Genomic DNA, 23088 nt, shown 5'->3' with positions numbered 1-23088 from the left:
TTGGCTGCATGCTTCCCAACATCAGATCTCTGGAGGGAGAGGCCCCTTCTGTCAAGGAGACAGAATGCTTGAAGAGGACATTGAGGCTGGGCACTTCATTATGAACGTTCAGCACCACTCTCTAGGACTGGGAGTAGACCCCGTCCCCAGGCCTGGGCTCCCTCCTTCTACACAAGGTGATTCTGCTACCCTCTTTGAGAACATAAGGTGATTAGATGTTACTTGTTGCTCATGCTCTCTAGCCCCAGTAGCTCTGGGTGTCAGGAAGATTCATCCACTTGCATCTCTCTCTCTAAATAAAAGCAACTATGAATTGACAGTGGTGGGCTCTTCTTTAAGCACAGGCTTTGGAAACCCAAACCATTTTCAAAGACCAGTTTGTGCTTCAGGGATTTTGGTAGCATGCTGGGTCAGATTTTTTCTATTCCAACACTGAACCTATTACATGGAGAAGATTTTCACTGAACTCAACTGGGCATACCCATGTAACTTGCAGACAAGTGAAGTGAAGTCCTACATCTGCTACCATGGGATTCTTCCAGACATAGTCTAGGTCAGCAGGTCTCAACCTTTTCTTTATTATGAACCCTCTTTAAATATTTTTGTTGCCACGGATCACCAAGACTTAACTCAAGATTTAAACCTATAAAAGGCATCAAATATTTATTTAAAGTTTCTCATGAAGCGTCTTCAGATTTGGAGAGAAGGGAGGAAAAAGATAATCTGTTAATGCACAAATTTCTAGTATAAAATTTGCATTGGAATTATTCTGAACAAATAATAATAATAATAATAATAATAATAATAATAATAATAATAATAATAATAATAATAATAATTGTCGTCGTTGTCGTCGTCGTCGTAGTAGTAAAAGTAATAATAATAATATCATCTCACTGGTGGATGAAACATAGCATTGTCATCAGGCTTTGGGAACAATATCAAGAAATCATAAGCAGTTGCAGATTGCAGAAATAACATCAACAGAGGTACAAAAATGGCAATAACAGATACTTAGGTTTTTGGTTAAAATTTGTATCCGTATTGTCATACTGCTCAATGTTTTTACAATTTTATTTGACTGTGCCTGGTATTTTTAAATAACATCATCATCATCATCATCAACAACAGTCTTTAATTTAATGCTGGAGAAACAGAAATTACAAGCAATTACCAGCCAGGTCTACTCACCAGGCTCCATGCGGCACCGCACTCCTCCATTGTTGTCATTGTACCAATTGCAGAAGGAGCCTGGCTGGCACTTCCCCGCCACCCCGTGCAGCCATCCACTGCTGTGTGGAGGCGGAATGGCGAGTCTTCCCATTGAGCTGATTAGTGGTCAGCTGCATGAGGTGTTGGGGAGGTTCTGGCCAGGTTCTTTCTGCAATTGGTGCAATGATGGAGGAGCATCATGCTGCGTGGAGCCTGGTGAGTGGACCTGGCTGGTTCTGGGGAAGATATCAAACAGTTATTTTCATAACTGATTTTTACTTTTGTTTGTTTTTAATGGAGGTGGTAGGTTAGAAAAGCCAAGTTTTACAAAAACAAGCAAGGGAAATTAAGATTTTCTTTTACTTTTCTTTTTCTTTCTTGCCTTCTTTCATTAATTCATTGTTTCTTTCTATTTTAGCTGCAAAAGATAATAACATTTCTTCAAGCCTTCACAGACCCCCTGTAAGGATATTGCGCCTCCTGGGGGTCCGTGGACCCCAGGTTAAGAACCTAGGCTCTAGGTCATAAACCTTGATTTCAGATTTCAGTAGGTCTACTCTAGGTACAACTGTATAGATTTAACCCAACATGTCTAAAAGCAAGACATCTTTTATGTATAGAAGATGCTTGAGCTATAATTTGCAGTAGTGAAGCATACTTGAAACCCAGATGTACTTAAGAAGTAGGAGACAGAACAATAAGTCACTGTGAAGAAGATAAAAGTATTGGTCATCGCAGCATCAGGCATGTGTTATTTCACTGTTCTAAACACAACATGGCTGGCCATCTTGTTTCCTTTACTTATTTCAATGGCAGCTTAACATCTGGAAATAGTATGACTTATGGTAAGCATTAATAAAAGATTCAAAAATGCCATTAAAGTAACAGCCTGCCAGAAAAAAAAATTAAGGAAAATTAGCTGAAACTAATCAAAAACAGATACTACTGAAATAGTAGATTGCCAATGGAAAATTCTGGGAACACACTTATTATGATAGAATATGAACACATATTTACACATTTGTGTACATTAGTCAAGCTGCATTGTGTTATTTAGAGGTGTATAAAGGAAACCATTTGGATGAATAAAGGGAGAAGATTGTTAAAAAGTTAGAGATGGCAGGAAATGATTCATAACACAATACGAAGGAACCTAGAATCACTCCCATTAGTAAACAGAGTGCATAGTGTAACAAAGAGATGATTTAAACAAAACATGTCTTGTTATAACAATTGCTAATGCTACAGACATGAGATATCTGTAGACATTAAGAATCCAGTGGAGCTGATTTCTCCTGAGATCCTTGCTTAAGACAGAGTTGTTTTGCTTTAATGACAGAAGTTAGACATTCACTTGAAACATGACTGAATCATACATGTTGTGTTTGAAGTGTGTTTGAAGTGTGTTTGAAGTGTGTGTGTGTGTGTGTGTGTGTGTGTGTGTGAGAGAGAGAGAGAGAGAGAGAGCTGAGGTGTTTGTGATATCCAAAATTCCCATTTCCTGATTCTCTACTGGATGTAGGCATTGATCTCCCCCTCCCCATAAATGTTTGAACAGCCGTGGGATGTGATGTGTGGGTAGCTTGTATGTCAGATACTTCTAAATGACAACTGCCCTGAGGCAAGCATAACTAATGGAGAGAGATAATGGGAATTGTAGTCCAACAACATCTGGAAGACCACACATTACCTATTCTGTGATCAGAGAAAGACTTTGTGAAGCAGAAAGAAAACTGTCCAAAGATTCACTGAGAATTCTCACATGCTATCTCCTTCTAACTCTTTTCTAGTTACCGGATGCTATAAACATTTGGCATGCAAGATATAGCGAAATGCTCAAATCAAAGAAGCAGAAGGAAGCAGGACTAACTCTGGTGCAGGAAATCTGGTAGAACATCTGCATAAACAGTAAATAGCACTGAACTTTGTATCACTTGATAAGTGTTTCCTTTGTAATGAATACTAAAGAATATAAAAAGATCTGTGTTGGATCAGACCACAGGTTATATAGTTTAGCACAAACAGATGTCTATAGGAAGGCCCTAAGCAGAAGATGAGTGGAGTAGCAGCTTCTCACTTATGTTCTCCAGCAACCGGTATTCAGAGACATGCTGTCTTGGGTACTGGGGGCAATTTGTAGCAATAATGACTAACAGCTATCAGTAGCACCTTCTTCTCCATGAATCTGTCTGTTCTGTTATGTGACATCAAGATGGAACTTTTCTCACTTCTGTAGTTTGCAAATTACTTACTTTGTTTTTGATTAGAATTTGGGAAAAAAAGTGCTTTTCTCAGATTTCTGAGACATAATAGCCTGTCTTAGTCATGTCTCTTCAACACTCGAATGTTTTTAGTTCTAACGGTGGGTTATCTCTAATGTATGGTTTGCTTGCTCACGTTCCTTTTCAGCTTTCTGCCTGAGTCCTTAAAGTTCATGAACATCAAACTTCAACACTGAAAACTTTCCAGTGCGAGTAGTGCAGTTGACTTGGAATCCTAGAAGGAAAAACTGTCTGAGCCATCTTGCCAAATGTATTTGTGGAAAGACAATACCTGGGCACAGCTCCATGACATGAGATTTTGCAGATGTCTAGCTGTCACCATCTATCAGATTTTTGATCAGTCGGCACCTAGCAATTCAGAGGCCTCTCAAATCTGCAAACTGGACCTTTTTTCACTCTGTGATAACAACTGATAGCAAAAGAGTTTTCAGCATTCTGGTATTCGGTACATGAAGTGTCAGCTTATATTGGCTGAAACTCTATTGCTTAGGGTAGTAACTTGTACTAGAGCAGGCCCCTTAAATAAGTGAGGGTTTAGTAAGTCAACTTCTCCATACATAAATTCCAGTAATTCAAATGGACCTACTGTAGTTATTTACTTTAAAGTAGTAAATTGCACCTAGCACAGGCCCATTTGAATCAATGGAACTTCCAAGGTAGTTGACTCACCAAATCCCTACTGATTCAATGGGCTTACTATAGAGCAATTAACTGCAGTAAGCAACAGGATTTCAATGACTAACTTTTCTCAATGTGCCTGAAAGCATGGCTTTGACCTTCTGAAATACGTTGCTATCATTTGGGGGTTGAGAGCATGTGGACCTCCAGATGTCTTTGGGCTGAAATTGAAAGAAAGTCTAACCTCACAACATTCTCCTTTAACACTAGGTTCCAGTGAGGATCATGTTTTATTCTTGCTACTAAGGCCATGGTCGCACTAGAGAAATGCTTCCCTGTTTTCTTGGATCTTCTGCTTCCCATAGAGTCACATGTTGCAGTCATGTGACATATATCCCGTGATAGTGGTTCATACATTTTTTTAACCATTGCACATTTTAAAATTAAATTAGGTTCATCTACACTCCTGCAGTGGGGCATATCCCTTCCTCTTTTTATGTGTTTCTCACCCCCCTTATTTATTTATTTATTTATTTATTTATTTATTTATTTATTTATTTATTTATTTATTTATTTATTTATTTAGTGAAGGTGCACTGATGTGTTGGCAAAATGCCCTTGCTGGCCATGTACTGATTTGGGGCATTTTTTTCCTGTTGCTGTTGCCCTCAGTGATGGAGAAACCCAACAGGCCTTTTGAAAGAAGCATACCAAGGCACCGACATTCCCGTTTGCAATTAAAAAAAATTTTTTTTAAGGAAGTCAAATGACAGTCAGTGGTGGTGGTAGGACTGCATGGCAGATGTAAAGGAAATAAATTGGTTTTGTAGTACACTATGGAATGTTGATTGTAGTGCCCAATGACATGTGGAACCGATATTGTAGTAGCCTCCCAGTGGGCTGGATTTGATGTGGAGACAGCACGGAGGACGAACAAAAAAATCGGTAATGGCCGTGCATCATCTGAACCCCCCCAAAAAGCATCAAAACCCACAAGGAGTAAGTCGGAAACATTTTGCTACTGTGACCGCAGCCTTTAACTTAACTATAGTTTTCCTCCCGGTGCCTCCTTGAGACTACCCCATCGTTCCTGTTGTTCCCCATAGTTGTTTTTCCTCTCTCCTCTATTTTACTCTTCTCCAGAGATAGGCATCTAGAGATGTAGCTGCACTTTACAGAAAAGGAAGGGAAACAAACACACGTTATAATTAAAAAATATATTTCTTTTAATCAAGAAGTACCTAGACTGATCATTTCTCTCTTTTCAGGAGAGGGAAACATGCTTCTCTTTACACAAAAGAGAAATAATCAGATTCCAGATTCCTCCAACAACATCACCTTTGGCTCCACTGGGGCTGTTGGGAACTGTAGTCTGCACGGTCTCTACTGCGAATTGTGAATGAAAACACAGGAGAAAGAAAAGGACATTCCAGCAGGAGTTTACAGGTGAAAGGCTTATAATCTGTAACCTTGAAATGTGTTTGTCATTAACCATTATTAATGTTAGTTTCAGCTTATAAAGTCAGACATAGTAAAGGCCTTTTTTAATACTAGCTGCAGCTAGAAACAAGAAATAATATAATTAAAAAAATAATTTGGCAACAAAATGGATAAGATATGCAGCTTCAAAAGAATTCATTTCCTATGGCTTATAAACTTGGTTTGCTTCTGTTGTTGTTTTGTAACAAACAGATCTGCTGCTTGTCATAACAAAACAGGGAAGTTGACAGAAACAAGGATGTCAAGTCTGACTGTGAACATTCATGTTGGTCATCGTTTAGTTCTTGAGAAAGAGATGTAAATGTTTGGTGCAGTGATCTGTTATGTAGTTTCAGTTGTTACACAACTAGGGACTAATGGCTGAATCTGTTGTGTTACATGGTAGAGTTGTTTAGAATGAAGGCTAAGTAGAACTGTAGACCTGAATTTGGAAAATATATTGCACCACATAGGGCCTATATAACTTCTAAAATATCACTAAAGAAATTAGAAGCTATACATCTCCTTGTATAGCTGTGTGGTGCAAGATGGGACACAAGGAAAGGAAAACCTTAAAGCTTTTGTCAGTCTGACTCTTCTTTCTATTTCAGGAATGCAAGTTCTTTGCCCTGACTATTGTGAGATCTCTCTTATTTCATGATTTCAGGAAGACAAGATATCACCTTTGTATAAGTCTTATTAAACAGCATTGAGTTAGTGATGCATCAACGATTATACATCAAGGATGGGCCATTTCCAAGGACTGAGGGAGCAGTTTTGCTCTCCTGTGGACCTTGAAGCATCGCAACCTCCTCTGACTACCCCACCTATGAAAAGTGCCATAAAAAGAATAATAGCCTCCAAATGCATATCACCCCCCTGAGGTCTTTGAGGGATACAGTTTATACTATATATCCCATTTCATCCCCCCCCTTTCAGGATGAATTTTAAGGATGAATTCCCCGCCCGCAAGAAACAGGAAGCAACCAGCTGGTCATTTCCAGATTTTCAAAAAAGGCCTTTTAAGACCTAAAAGAGCCTCAGGAGGGCTATGCAAATTGAAAAGTATTTGGGGAATAATTCTGTTCATTTTGGAGAATTCAAGGCTGGAGGCTAAACCACCTGGAAGGTTGTTGTTGGGGGTGCCCGTGCAGTCTACACATGGCTCATAGGCAATAATTTGTTCACCTCTGTTCTAGGTTGTTTAGTTCATGATGGAGACTAACTATCTCCACCGAAAAGAATTGGTTGTTGCCCTATCCTCTACTTCATGAAGGGATTACATGGCAGAAAATGCTAAGTAAGTAGGTTCTCTGAAGATAGAAAAGACCAAAAACATGTTGCAGAACTTAGAACTGTTGTAAAATTCCTTCTTCTATGCAATAGAGAAATACAGAGATCCACAGAGGAGAATAGCTATAAGTTCCCCAGAGTCCACTCCATTATTTACTCTGAGACATTTGGAGTAGGAAAACAAAAACAAAAAAACTTTTCTTTACTTACAGTTGCTTGAAATTACAGAATATGCTGCTTTCTTTTTGCCCACATACTTAGCAACCAACTGTACTGATCAACGGCAAACAAACAAGAATCCCTGCAAACAAAAGATAGGGGAGAAAGCACTCAATAGAGAGACAGGGCTCTCTTAGAAATGAAAGGCTGGAAGGAGTGACTGGTTAATGCTGGATAAATAGACAATCACCTCAGCCCACAAACAAACTACAGGCAGCATGCGAGATTGCAAATAAAACTCCAACTAAACGAAGTGTCACAATCTTCAAAAGAAAGAGTGTGCATGAAGAGTTACAGGCTATATAAATCCCCTTTCTTCCTTCACTCAGTTTCCCCACAATTTAGAAGATTATAATGCATGAAAAGTTATTGTAACTAGTTCCATTCGGTTGGAATGGACACTACGAATCAATGTGAAAATATACCTTAGGAGGAAACACAACTTGGCACCATGTAAAGATGTATTAAAGGAAATAAAAAACAAAAACAGGTGGCTGTGTAATTTCTCTGGCAGATGTGGAGTTGAATGACTAATTTTTTTTAAAAACTGCATCTAAGTGAACATGTCACTATGTTAAATATTCAAGAGCCCCACCGTTTAGTGTGTGCTGTTTTTGTCTTTTCATCTGACAGGAAAAGCTGCCCTCCTAATTTGACCAGTTTTACCTCTTCAGATTTTAGTCCTGTCAACACCATATACTTGGAACCATACTAAAATGGCTGCTAAAATATGTTATTGGCCACATGTAAGTAATTAGCATTAGTACAATTTTGAGCATGGTTGGTGAAAGGTTCCATGTCTGACTTGAAACAGTAGTTGGTGGTTGTTGATTTTTCTCTTTCAAATCAGGAATTACCTGGCTGATCATGAAACACTCTGTCTTACCACAGGAGGCAGATGCAGGCTGCCTTCCACGTCGGCTTATTTATTGTTAGTTGCATGACCAAAGGTTTGTTTGTTCATCTGTTAGTTCATTTAGAAAAGATGAAACCTTCCCACACTTACGTTGCTTCTACCTTGATAGGATCCCAACAGCAGGGTTTACGAAAGGAGCAGAAATGGCTTTTTCCCCCCCAAGAAAACTATAATACATTCACAAAGCATGGAAAACCCACTTAAAGCTAGCATTTTGTTCACTTTAAACGGCTTATAGATTCCATTAAAAAAAAGTAAAGGTAAAGGTTCCCCTTGACAGTCTTAGCCCAGTCGTGTCCGACTCTAGGGGGTGGTGCTCATCCCCATTTCCAAGCCATAGAGCCAGCGTTTGTCTGAAGACAGTTTCCGTGGTCATGTGGCCAGCATGACTAGGGAACGCTGTTTTACCTTCCCATCGAGGTGGTACCTATTTATCTACTCACATTTGCATGCTTTCGAACTGTTAGGTTGGTGAGGAGCTGGGACAAAGCGACGGTAGCTCACTCTGTTGTGTGGATTCGATCTTACGTGGTGCCCACTCAGAAACAGCTCCTGGAGGAGGTGGAGCACCCACTGGACTGGGTGGGATGCTGAACTGTGGATCAGCTCTTTGACTGGGAACAAACGGTGCTGAACTGTCAAACCAGTGATTCATGCCCATCTCTGGTAGGAAACCATTCTGGTGAATTTAAAGCAAACAATGCTTGTTCTACAGATGTTCTCCCCTCCCCAGCTGGTGCAGAGTTTTGGTGGTGGGAAAGATCCGGCTCATGGGAGTTTTTTGGGAGGAGGACAAATTGACCACTTGACTCTGCCAAAGTTATTCACACCTTACTTAGGATACGTACTTGGAGGCTCCAATATTAGAGCACTCTTAAATTGTCGACATTTTTGAGCGTTTGAACACAGATTAAATGTGGGTATAGAAAAATCACACACATGTTGAAGAATATTCTGCATATACATATAGTATATGTGTGTGCCAGCAGATAAAAGGATAATCATTTAGTCATAGTAAACTTTAAGAACGTTTACTGAAAAATATGTTGAAGAATAAGCTAACAATAAATGAAATTTGACTTGGTACAGATTTTGGTTTGGGCTTGACAGACATGTTATAACAGTTTCATAACAAGACACTTATCATACAGTCTTCGTTGAAAACTAACATACCACCAGAGAAGCCTCATATTAACTGACACTTTTTCTTATATCTGACAGTTAACCCTCTAAGCTCTATTGGCTGACACTAGACATAATCTGATTGGTTACACATGTTCTACTATGCAAATAACACATTACATTCATTCTTATATACACACATATATACATGCTGGGTTGCATAATTATATATTCTAACATAAATTGGCAGAGAGAAATGTTCTGTTAGAGCCAAACTCTTGTGTTCCAGATAAATCATTGTTAGAGCATCACTGTTGTGGAAATGCAATTTAGGCAAACTTGCATGTCTGAGAAATCAGTCTTGCAAACGAAACCCAAGTGTATCTCCCAAAGCTCAGTGACAAAAAGAAGTAAACTAATTTGCAAACTGCATGGGATGAGAAAACCTTTTGCTTTCAGCAGTTAAGGAATTTCTTCTTCTAATGACAGTTTACCTGTAAATATTGTTCAGCCTTTAGTGAGTATTATTTGTTCAAATGTTTTAAGGCCTAGAGGGTTACATTTAGGATGTTACAAGTTCAGATTTTCTTTGGAGACCCAAGAAGCGCTGCTATTTTTATGTGCTGCTACAATTATTCATGAGTATTTGCACATTATAGACAACCTTGGTTTTTTTTTACATTTAAAGTTGCTCTAGGACAGTGTCTCTCAACTGTTCTCATATCACAACCCCGTTTTATAATAGCCAAGTTACACCCCCCCACGCACGTTTGCATAAAAAGGCATTTTAATGGGGTAAAGTCATCTCTTCTCAGAAAGTAGAGGCTTCTTTCTCCCCCAAAGGGCCTGTTTCTCATACATTCGCAGGCACGCTAACTTTAATATCCAGCTCCAAAAGGTCAAGGAAGAAATTATTTAACAAGAGTGACAACATATATAAGGCGACCTGTGCTCTCCCCTCCCCTGAAAGCACGTTGTGATCCCCCAGGTTGGGAAACACTGCTTTAGGAGATTTGTGTTTGTGTATTCATTCTTCTTTGTGAGCCTACATTCTGGCATAGTGAAGACCACTAAATTTTCTGAGCAGCCTTCACCTCTTTTCATGGGAACTAATCGAAACATAACCTCTGCGGCTGTATAGCATTATTTTGTTTTTAAATGAAGTCCTGTCAAATCTCTTAATCCCATTTTGGGGCTCTGTACCAATTTATTTTGCCCCAAATCTCCCTTTTAATGTCTGCCAAAGAAAACATTCGGCACCATGTCGCCTGCTTCAGAAGGAGGCTGTTGTTCGGCGGAATCTGCTAATAGTAAAGTTGAAACGAACTCCGTCAACCTGTGTTTTGTGCCTGAAAAGAAAAGAAAAGAACAATGTACAATTGTTAATGCCCTGATTACAAACCTGATTACACTGAAATAGGCTTCCTTTCTGAAATATTATACTCCCTTTTAAATTCAGGCCCTGGAATTCATGGAAATTATTTTCTTAAAAAGAAAAAAAATCGGTACTGAATACCATCATAAAATGCTAGCACACACGAATGTGTTGTAAAGCAAATAGAGGACTTGTGAGAGGGTAACACGGAGTCTGTCTTCTCAAAGATGCAAAGGAACTACTTCAACAGCTCAGGAAAGAACATCTGGAGCAACATTTTGTGGAAGGGAATTATTGAGAATCCAGATGGTGAGATGTGACATGTGAGAATACCTACTAGCATTTAAAAATCTCCAAAGAGGTAAAGTCTGGTGCTCGTGTCTTTGTCACAGCACCCTGGCGGGATCCATCTTGAAGAGACACAGCCTCTCTCTCTCCATCGCAATGACAACTGTATTCTTCAACTAATTCCCTCTGCTCTGCCGCTAAGCAATGGTGGGGGGGGGGACCCTGTTTGTCTTTTGACTCTCTTAGCCTTTTATTTTGCTTTAAAAACTGGCAAATCATCAAAAGTATAGAGTCACAAGCTGTTATCTTAGAGCAGCAAATATTTTTCTGTTCCCAGATCGTCCACAAGGCACACTGCTGTTGATAATGAAGATAACAACATTCTTATTAAGTATTGTTGTTATTATTATTATGCGCAACAGCCAAGGCATTGTCAGAATTATCTTCAAAAACTGAGTGGTTTTCAAGACAAGTGTTTTTCAAATGCTCTTCCATAAGATGGCAGCAATTCTTTAAATGAACTGAAGAGACAGACATATAAAGATGTCACATGGAGCATTTCTGGTAGTCATTTTTTAAAACCACCAAAAAGAGGCGTTTCATTTTCATGGGCTTTCTTTCCTTTGCTTTGTGACTTTCCTGCCATCAATCAGTCAGGTATCTGATTCCCCCCCCCCCCCCAATTCATTCCTTTTCAATTACATCTCTCTCTCTCTTTCTCTCTCTTTGAAGTAGGTGAGCCAGACACTTGTAGCATACTGTTTTTATCATCCATTGTTGACGTTGGTTTATCAGTTATGGGACCAAGTGACAGCACGGAATAATTCAAAATGTTCAATATTTCTCAGGTTAAATTTATTTAAAGGGAAATATTGATGTCAACTTTTTCTCCTTGTTCATTCAACTCCCCACAAACTGCATGACAAAATACATTTATCCAGTAAGATTTATTTCAAGGATTTTTAGTAGCAAGGCAGAAAATTAAAATCCTAAGATTTCTTTTGATCTCCTCCTCCTCTGCATGTCCTTCCCCAATGCTTCTGATTGTTTAGTCTCATTTAGGCATCTGTGAGGGTCGCCAAGTCTCAACTGACTTGATAGTACATTGTCACCGTTGTTGTTAATTTGGCTGACATTTCTTATTGACCAAGTTATGTGTTTCCATGAAGCAGATGGAGAAAAGAGCATCAGTCTAAGATTAAAGTTGTGTGCTGTTTTTAAATTTTATGAAATGCTTAATGGCCATCACATGGAAGATACTGTATAATTGCAGCAGGTAAAGGATACATTAATTTAAGTTTAAAAGCTTCCACATAGTTGTAAAAAGTTCCCCTTGACATTTAGTCCAGTCGTGTCCGACTCTAGGGTGTGGTGCTCATCCCCATTCCCAAGCCATAGAGCCAGCGTTTGTCCGTAGACAGATTCTGTGGTCACGTGGCCAGCACGACTAGACATGGAATGCTGTTAACTTCCCACCGTGGTGGTAACTCTTTATCTACTCGCATTTTTACATGCTTTCGAACTGCTAGGTTGGCAGGAGCTGGGACAAGCGACGGGAGCTCACTCCGTCACGTGGATTCGATCTTACTACTGCATGCCTTCCGACCTTGCAGCACAGAGGCTTCTGTGGTTTAACCTGCAGTGCCACCACGTCCACATAGATGCCTCAGAATAAGTCTCTCTCTCTATATATATACATGCGTGCTTCTATGCTGCTGTTATACCCATTTAATTGTGTTTTCTTCTTTCCAGCAAGTTCAATATATATATACATTCAGTGACGTGTCAGCAAGTTATTTATTCCAAGGCTTTTTGGGGTCTTAAAGAGTTTTTGCATATCTGCTAACCTTAAAGTTATCTGCAATCTGCTGATTTATTATTTGAATATCTACATAAAGTGTCATCACCTTTCTGTCCAGCAGGGCTCCCTGGGAAGGGAGTCTGAAAGAGATGGGACCATGCTGGTCAGAGTATTCTGGGAGATGTAGTAAAAAACAACAACAGCAAACCACAACTATTCCCATCTGTGGTGCAGGATCGCCACCGCAAAAGCCTTGTCCATGCTTCCTGCCGCCCTGATGGCTTTCAGTGGCAGACCACAGAGTAGCGTCTGTGTTGCCCATTTTTAAGCTTGAACAGGGTCACCCAGATGGATATTACTTTATAAAGTAGAAATACAAGCACTTAAAAATGACTATGATCCTTTCAGAGTTAATAAGACTGAAAAACACTTGATTTCAAATACTGTACATGCTTACAATTTTCCCAGTGAAACAGATGAGGGTGAAAAGAACTTGGATCAGGCCCAGTATTTGGTTAAATCCCTATGGACAAACTATGTGTAAGGGCTTTCTAAAGAAGTAACCATGTTAATCTGTCTTTTTACGTTGTCAAAATTAAACTCTCTCTGTGTGTGTGTGTGTGTGTGTGTGTGTGTGTGAGAGAGAGAGAGAGATGATAATATAAACTTATTCTGTCAAGTTGATTCCGACTTACGGCAACCCCTTTCACAGTTTTCTAGGTACAGAGTACTCAGAAAAGATTTACCTTCTGGAGGTGCTCTGGGACTGTGTAGCTTGCCCATAGGCTGGCCCTGCAAACCCATAACCTCTGGTTATAAAGCCAAATACCTAACTATCAAGTTAGCCATGGCACTTTAAAGACTAATCCATTTGCTTCAGTATGAGACTTCATGGATAAAAATCTACTTCTTCCCCTGACTTGTTTTTCATCCCTTTAATTCTGGCAGTGCACATGGTTGGTTGTGGTGGCACATGGCTGCTAATTAATGAGGTGCTGTTTTGTCCTTCTGAGTATGCTGCTTGTAGACTGGTAGGGTGCGATTTGTGACTCTACTGAAACTGAACTGCAGCTTCCTTCATCCTTCATCAATGACTATTCTAGTTAGAGTTGATGGGAGCTGCAATGCAACAACTTCTGAAGGGCCACATGTACTGCATCTCTGAAGTAAATCTCTAGAAGATGATTCCAAAGACGCATTGCTTGGAGAAATGATAGGAAGAAATTACTTCCATGTACAAAATGGTCCTCAAAGATCTAACTCCACAGCTCACCCCTTCAGGACACCTAAAATTGCTTGAATGGAACAGATTCTGTTGACTCATTGCATTGTTGTACATCAAGTGATGTGCATGCTCGTGTGAGTTTGAATTTACAGTGCATGATACATCTTGAAAGCTGATTTGTCTTACTTATCAGTACTCAAATTTGAACACAGAGAAACTGATCAAAACTTAACCCTTGATTTTTCAAGCCATCAACAGATTGAAGAATCAGCTAAGGAATCTGGAATATTCTTGATCCGGGTATTATCATCTCCTTCTTAGACAATGCTATGTTGCTTTTATAAACATCTATACTTGAGCAATTCTTAACCATAAATTTGTACTCTAAGCCATTCGAACAGAAGAAATAACCTTAAGCAAACTTAAATTGTTTCACCTTACCACATGTTATGACAAGTTTGCTTTAGGGTTTAAGCCACAGAAGGAGATGGTGGCAATTCAGGGGTGGTGGTGGTGGTTTGATATGGTCCCACAACTTGACTGTTGATGACTGGACCTGGAAGACAAAGCTGTATTCAACATGTATGTATGTTTTGGGATTGATTATACCCAGTCCAAAGTGGTGAGTGGAATTGAAAGCTTGAATGTCATCCTGAAAGTATGCATACACAGAGCTTAAAAAAGAAAAACAGACCATGGAAATAATTTGTAATTTAATGTGATCATAAATGTAGAGCCTCATTATGAGATGCCACAGCAGCCCTCCACTGTCTCCTGCAAACTCTTTTATAGGGGAAATTCATACTGCTTACTACAACACACTAGATGTCTGTATCTTGTAATGACAGGGAGGGTTTGACTGACAGCCTATTACTTCTCTTAAAACGAAACAGCAGGCATGTGAAAGCGATGTCAATATGAAGTCAACTTTCTTTGGTATGTTATTTGCACCACAAATGAAAACCTCAACTGTTTTGCTCTTCTTTCTTTCCTTGTTGAGGTTTGATGATGTCAGGGAGAAAGAATAAGGCAATTTGGTGTCTCTCTATATGAAGTCTTTTTTCAAAGGCATGGTTGTATTTACCAATGGCATTTTTCCAATCTATTTTTAGGTGGTTAAAAATAATAAATATATAGTTTTGGCAATATGACTGTGCCATTCCTAACTGAAACAAAGTTATACTCCACAATCATAGGTAAGTGCATGCTGTCTTTAAATTTGTATTTGCTTGTTTATTTCTTGTTGGATTTCCTGATAGTTTGATCACTATATATTTGTTAGTACACACATGACACAGACAAACACTTTTTGAGCAAAGTTTTATCTACGCATGCTACTGTGACTTCTTGTCTTAAACAACAAGCCTTGTGAAATAGTATTCCAAGGGACAAGTTCCTGTGCTTATCTTAATATATTCCATCTATTTAAATTGTTTTCTGCACTTTTTTAATGAACTACCATCTTCTTTTACCTATGGCATTCAAAGTAATTGAATTTGCTTGGGTTTTGTTATTCAGAAAGAGTGGAAATCTATTTCAGCTTGCACAATTTTCAGTTTCTAATTCCTGGTGATATTCTTGCCTTTTGTAGTCAGTTTTCTTAATATTGTTTGTTTGTATATGTGTGTATACTCGCATGAACAGGATAGCTTATATTTTGTTGCTTCTAAATCTGTTTTTCATAATGCTTTTACTGAAAGTTTTAAATATAATATTATTATTTCTTCTTTAGTATCTGAATAATTTAATGTTTTTAACTTTTAGTGTTGTATTTTTAATGATGTAAGCCACCTTGGGTCCCTTTTTAAGAGAAAGGCAGGGTAAAAATATTTTAAATAAATAAATATTATAAATCTCTCTCTCTCTCTCTCTCTCTCTGTATATAATATACTATGGTTTTTAAGCCAACAAACTAGTAATGAGTGGAATTTTGTTCTGTAACAATTGTATACACAAATTACTCTTCACATTTCTATAAGCAACTATGTAGTGCAGAACAACTTTTTGCAACAATTGTTTACTTTCCAGAAGAGTACAAAATTTGCACCAAATATGGACACAGTGGCCTCTTTCAGGTAGGGTGTCATGTGACCTTGTACATGTATCAACACATGTATAACACACAGTAATACTTAAGCATGCATAATACATAACTGATACATTTACAAATGTGTGGAGGGGCGGAGCATGCTGCGGAGGGGCGGGGCACAATTGCAGGTGGGGAGGAGTGCATGCAGGGGAATGGGAGATCTGTTTCTGCAGCCCAGTCCTGCCATGGCCATGGATCGGTACTGGGCTGTGGACCAGGAGTTGGGGACCCTTGGAGACAGAATGTTTTGGTAATATTCTTTGTTCATTTTGCCCACCCTGATAATTTTGCTTCTCATCATTTCTTCCCACTGTGGTGGTGGGTTGGTATCTGGACAGGGTCTTTTTAGCCGTGGCACTCAAGATCTGAAACTTTCTAACCAGCTGTTCTCTCTTGAGAACAAGCACAAGTTTGTAGCTTATTATTAGAGTGTCATTCTGTGTGTATCTATATGGCCATAAACCCCATTTAGTTCAGATGGACTTGCTTGCAAGAAAGCACACAGTTCTATTACCTCTGGCTTCAGTCTTGTTTTCTTTTACCTTTCTTTACCCATTTAACTCAATGAGATTTAGATCTTACTAGATACTCAGATGAGAGTTTTTTTTAAGATAGCCATTTTTAAAGACAGCTTTATTTTTTATCATTTCTTGAATTGTTTTGATTGTCAAAGAGGTGGTTCTTGAGTTTGTTTCAACATAACATTAAAAAAGTATGTTGGCACTTTTAAGAGTAATTTATTTTAACATGTGCTTTTGTGGATTACAGCCCACCTTCTCAGATGCTCAGAATATAATACTTAGTCTCTATTTATTTCATTGTAGTCCACTTTAAACATTACTTAAAAAGGCAGGCATAAATGCTGAAAACAAATATTATATTTCAGTTGCAAATTATTGTTCAGCAGCAAATTATTTTTGAGTTATGTATTTGATCCTTTGTGAGAACTTGGACACAATCCATTAAGTAGCTTCCTTATTTTATACATGAGAGTTTGAAAGATCTTAGATCCCCCCTAACTCTTGTTGCACACACAAAAAAGGTTCCCAGTGGATTATGCCTTTGTTATACACAACATTTTTCATCTAGCGAGAACACAGTTAGCAAGCAAGATACAAGCAGAGTACTCATTACACTGAAACAGAATAACACTATTTTTTTTGAAAAAATAAATATTAAAGATGGGAGCTCCTAAACGAATTCATACCTGTCAACAAGAAGCCAATTTATGTACCAGAAATAAGTACATATGTTGCATAATTAGAATACCTGCGACGACTTTCAAGATGAATCCCGGCCAGACATGCTTTTAATCTCACGTTGTCTCTTCACATCGTGAAATGAAATGTTGCTCTCTCTGCTGTGTTATGAGAACCATCTGGAGAGACTGGCAGACTTCTTAGCTTAAATGTAAGAATACTGCTGGGTGTATATTGTACACCTTTCTCTGATTTCATTAATCCATGATAAAGACAGATGGCTCACTTTTGCAAGATTAAGACCATATTTGTGATAACCTCTCTGAAGGAGAATGAGGGAAGAATAAAGCGGAACCAGAGAACACTGTTCAAATGTGTGTTTTTTTTGAGAGAGAGATATTAGTAGAGGTTTATGTGATGCATATGGGTAAGATAAGATCATTCAGCTACCTAATTAATTAATTGGACAGTACAACTACACTAGAATGATACATGTTCAAATAGCAGGAAGATTTATTGCCTTACTGACTTTCTCAATATTTGAATAAAATGAGAGAGAGAGAGAGAGAGAGAGAGAGAGAGAGAGATAGAGAGATTTATAAATATTATTTTTTCCTATAAACTTTAGAGCAAAAAATATTTCACTTTAATTCATTTAATTCAGCAGTCTTTTGATGATTGTTTCCAAAATTAGCATAGTTGGTTCTAAGGCAGTTTGGAGATGTGGGAAACAATGTTGGAAAGTATAATACCGTATTTTGCAGAAAACTCCACAAGTAATCATGTTAGAAAATTCTTATGTGTCTCAATTTTTCTTTTGTGCTCCTAGCAGGGGAGAGAAGGGAATATATGAGAGGTACAAATTAGAACAAGAAACCAGATCTTTGGTAAAGATGTATTGGTGATTAGACAGCACTTGTAAGCCAATACATGAAGCCTTTATTTTTCTAGTTCAGAACAATTCTTTAAATAACATTTGATGTTTTGCATGTGTGAGACAGGATTTTTTAGAAAGGTAAAAGAGGGTTTATTATTTTGGGACAATACTTCAAATAATTTTAAAAAAGAGATACATTTGACCACATATGATTTCTATAAAACTATAAACTAACTTTCCCAAACAGATGATCAGATAGTAAACACAGTTTCACGTCAATAAGGGAATTTAAAGACTGTTTCTAATTAACACCAAAGGAATCTTTTCTCCAATGACATGGAGGTGATTTATTTATTTAAAGTTTGCTGCATTTTCCACCCTGCAACCCTGCCACCCTCAGCAACCACTGAATTCTAATAAAGAGAAAATTGAGCACTGGGCTGTCAGGGAGTGAAATTGTATTTTCAAGCTTTGAAAAATGCAGACACCAAAAGATTTTATGTTAACGGATGTCCAGTTTATTTGGTATCAATAGAGTATGGGTTACCAGAGGTTGTTGAGGTTTTTTTAAAAAAATCTCTGCATTCAGAAACAAATAGTGTAAGGTCTAAATCGTAATGCACATTTCATTCTGACATTGAAAGGCAGAAAGATATTTTTAAAGATTGTGACCTTTAGTGGAAAGGCTAGGCGCTTTTTCCTTATGGTTAGAACTTCAAGTCTTATGGGTGCAACCTATAGTGGCAATTTCTTTCCACATTCAGTTGAAGCTATTAATTTTTTACTTATAAAACCCTCATTACCTGGACTTTGCATCCAACAGAATCTACTTGTTCTTATATGACATCTATTTTTGGTTTAAATCTGCTAGGTGCAGCTTGCTGGAGACTCCTAATGGAATTTACAATAATGAGACACAGCAGTAACATTTTTACCATTACGTATCCAGGACTCTGGAATTTTCTCTTTGTTTCCACCCGCATTCCTCCGTTTTTTGCCATTAGTGATTTATATGAAACCTTGTTTTGGTAGGTGTTCCAAGGTTTTCTAGATAGAAAGACAGACAGTCAGATTTGTGGCTCGCTCATCAGCTACCTAAACTTTTAAGGTATTTCCACAACAGATAGAAAGTGGAAAGTTGCTGCATGTGTGTGAAAGCATTCCTGATCTGAAAACACGGCCAATGTAATAGTTATTCCTTCAACAAAAAGCAGGTTGCGGCAAGCCAAGCAAGTCAACGAAGGGAGCTCTTTCCTCGTGCACCCAACTAATATTCAGATTTCACAAGAATAATCATGTGCTATCACGTCAGGGCTGACTTAGGGTGACTTTTTCAGGGTTTTCCAGATAGAGAATACTCAGAAGTGCTTGACCATTCCCTTCCTCTAGGGGGCACCCTGGAACTGTGCAGCTTGCCCAAGACCACAGAGGCTCACTCTTCTTGCGAGAGACACAGTGGGGAATTAAACCTAAACTACTGATCTATTTACCCAGATATAAATGGATTTAGGGTCAAATTGTGTAAGAAGTTCATCTTGCTGACAGCATGTTCGTCTTTTAGTGACGCAGTTCCATTAAAGATACGTGCCTGAACATATCAAGCCCATGCTTACTTCCTGATTTCATTACTTTGTAAGCAGTGTTCTTTCTTTCTAACATTTTCTTTGTTTTCCTAACCTTAGAGTTAGTTATTACATTGTGTGTGTGTGTGTGTGTGTGTGTGTGTGTGTGTGTGCGCGCATGTATGCGTATATATATGGAATGGATATCTGTCTGTCTGTCTGTCTGTCTGTCTGTCTATCTATCTATCTATCTATCTATCTATCTATCTATCTATCTATCTATCTATCTATCTATCTATCTATCTATCTATCTATCTATCTATCTATCTATCTATCTATCTATCTATTGTGTATTTCATTTATGTTTAGGGAGTTATAGATATTACTAATACACAATTTTTGTTATGAATATTATTTCAGTCCGGAATTACTGTATATATTCACATATCAAACAGGTTGCACATTATTAGCACATGTTTCCACTCTAGTGCCTTCCCTTTTTAAAAAAATGGCTCCTCTTGTGGCCATTGAAACTAAAGATAAGACGATAGTAGCAAACACAGTGTCCTCCACCAAAGGCAAAGCTGAGGATGGTGTTTCCCCCGTTCATGTGTAGAAGTTGACCTGAGGGAGTAATTGAATTTTCTCTGAACCAAGTGTCCTGCACTGTACCTGGAAACAGCAGGCTAGATTAGGGGCTGCATGGCAATCTGCACGGCACATAGAGCTCTGTCCCTGATCACCTAGCCACTGCTGTCACCCGTCACCTGCATCTGTTGCCTGAGGCAGCTGCTTCACTTTACCAAATGATAGGGCAGATGTGCACCAACCGTCCTCAAGAGAGGAGGAAGGTAAAGATTGGCTGAAATCCTGTTCCTAGCATAAGCTAAATTATAAATTTCCATCTGTTCCTCCCTGGTAAACAAAACATCCCTGCCACGATTCTTGCGGGGAGTTGACACATGCGCCAAGTAAGCATTGCACGCGCAACGCGTAGATTCATGGTAGGGACACTTTGCTCACCAGGAAGAAATGAATGGAAAGTTATGATTTGGCTTATGCTACAAGCAGGATTTTAGTCATTATTTTGGACATTTGAGCAGGAAGAAAAAGATACATTTCCAGGATACGTGAATGACATTGAGACACATTTCTTTATTTCATCTACATCCCTCTCTTTGGCTCCTTTATGGCTTTAACTGAAAATGATATCATTGGAGCTCTCTACACATTATACAGTATTTCACTTTACTTGTTGATGATTCTTGTACCCCAGCATCTTTGAGGTTTTAGAGCGTGACTCTGTATTTTAATTAAATGACGTTGTTTCACTGGCTTTAAAAAAACTTGTCAGCTGTTGTGGATTATATAAAATAAATAGATGTTAGATAGATGAAAATAACCTTTGACAATGTACCAGTCTCGAAACATAACTCTTCCCTGGTCTTCATGATTATGAATATAGAGGAAATACTTAGTCTGCGGTGTTGAATGTACTTATTCACAAGTGCCAGTGTCTTTGATGGCACTTCCAAAGGAGTAGAAATATTCATGATCACAGCATAAATATTTTATTCATAGGGTTGTCAAAAAAAGTCAATATTCAAGCTCTAACATATCAATGCATTTTGGAATTCCTAAAGAACACTCTAGTTGTGCAATAGTCATATCAATAGTCAACTTCTCGGTAGTAGATAACCATTCTGACCTGCGATAAGACCAGTCTGTTCAAGGTACTGGTGGGACTACTAGATTTTGTTTCTTTGAGACTGCAGCTTCAAGAGTCTCTGAACCAACATGGATAGGGGCTAGGCTGACCAGGGGCTTCTGGGAGATATAGTCCCTACACCCCCCCCAAAGGATTTTTTTCTAAATTCAGTGGTTGGCTCTTCAGTTTGTCTCTGTTGTATTTTGTTGCAGCGTGCAGAGGTTATTAAGATAGAGTATTGTCTAGTTTGATCTCAGTGTGATAAAGCCAAGTTGTCTTAATTTCTTTATTTCACAAAAATGTTACAGACTGGACTTATTTTGTTATTGTATGTTTCATCTCTTTTGAGATCAGGGGACATTTCTAGAATTTGTCCATAGCTGTTTATGGACTTGTTTTAACAGCTCTTGATGTTTATGCTTAATTCTAAGAAAATATCTGAAAAGATGCAAGGGGCAAATCAAAGCTCACAAAATGTAGCTGCTACTGTACTATATTTGCATAACAGGATGCACAACTGAATATTGGTGCAAGTAAACAATCAGTGGTGTATAGCTGTTATTTAAGGTAACTTGCTGATGGTGTGGAGTGCACTGGTAATCTGTGAGGAGGCCAACGTTACATGTGCTTTGCAATGATAAAGTTCCATATTCCGTTTCTTGCACCTAGATGCAGTTGTCACCATCACCATCACCATCACCACCACCACCACCACCACCACCACCACCACCACCACCACCATCATCATCATCATCATGCAACTTATCCTTTTAACTTTTTTCAAGTCAAGTCAAGTCAAGAACCTTTATTGGCATCTGAAAAGAAACATAACACAAGAGGCAACTTTTTAAATGTGTTTGTAAACTTTTAAAATGGATTTTATTTTCTGCTCTACGTTTGCTGTTCTTTAAATGTGTGTCCTGCCTTTCTCAGTCCTGCGAAAGGCAGGACTGGAGGAATCCCAAGCCGGAATTAAGATTGCTGGAAGAAATATCAACAACCTCAGATATGCAGATGATACCACTCTGATGGCAGAAAGTGAGGAGGAATTAAGGAACCTTGTAATGAGGGTGAAAGAGGAGTGCGCAAAAAATGGTCTGAAGCTCAACATCAAAAAAACTAAGATCATGGCCACTGGTCCCATCATGTCCTGGCAAATAGAAGGGGAGGATATGGAGGTAGTGACAGATTTTACTTTCTTGGGCTCCATGATCACTGCAGATGGGGACAGCAGCCACGAAATTAAAAGATGCCTGCTTCTTGGGAGGAAAGCAATGACAAACCTCGACAGCATCTTAAAAAGCAGAGACATCACCTTGCCGACAAAAGTCCGAATAGTCAAAGCTATGGATTTTCCTGTAGTGATGTATGGAAGTGAGAGCTGGACCATAAGGAAGGCTGACGGCCGAAGAATTGATGCTTTTGAATTGTGGTGCTGGAGGAGACTCTTGAGAGTCCCCTGGACTGCAAGGCGAACAAACCTATCCATTCTAAAGGAAATCAAGCCTGAGTGCTCCCTGGAAGGACAGATCCTGAAGCTGAGGCTCCAGTACTTTGGCCATCTCATGAGAAGAGAAGACTCCCTGGAAAAGACCCTGATGTTAGGAAAGTGTGAGGGCAAGAGGAGAAGGGGACGACAGAGGATGAGATGGTTGGACAGTGTCATCGAAGCGACCGACATGAATTTGGCCCAGCTCCGGGAGGCAGTGGAAGACAGGAGGGCCTGGTGTGCTCTGGTCCATGGGTTCACGAAGAGTCAGACACGACTAAACAACTGTGTGTGTGTGTTTAGTCGTTTAGTCGTGTCCGACTCTTCGTGACCC

At 38.8% G+C, this 23088-nt stretch overlaps 1 long non-coding RNA gene across 1 annotated transcript; it reads right to left on the bottom strand.

Moving 5' to 3' along the window:
* Positions 1–1451: 1451 nt before the first annotated feature.
* LOC144583808 (uncharacterized) lies at positions 1452–14590 on the bottom strand. The gene is made up of 2 exons (XR_013537767.1): positions 14272–14590; positions 1452–10490 (listed from the first exon to the last, which is right to left on the bottom strand). It is a non-coding gene; the product is annotated as an uncharacterized LOC144583808 (long non-coding RNA).
* Positions 14591–23088: the final 8498 nt, after the last annotated feature.

The sequence above is a fragment of the Pogona vitticeps genome, chromosome 6 (genome assembly GCF_051106095.1).
Source record: "Pogona vitticeps strain Pit_001003342236 chromosome 6, PviZW2.1, whole genome shotgun sequence".
In the NCBI taxonomy this organism is placed as follows: domain Eukaryota; kingdom Metazoa; phylum Chordata; class Lepidosauria; order Squamata; family Agamidae; genus Pogona; species Pogona vitticeps.
The sequence above is the reverse complement of the archived record's forward strand: the minus strand, read 5'-3'. Positions and strand labels throughout refer to the sequence as shown.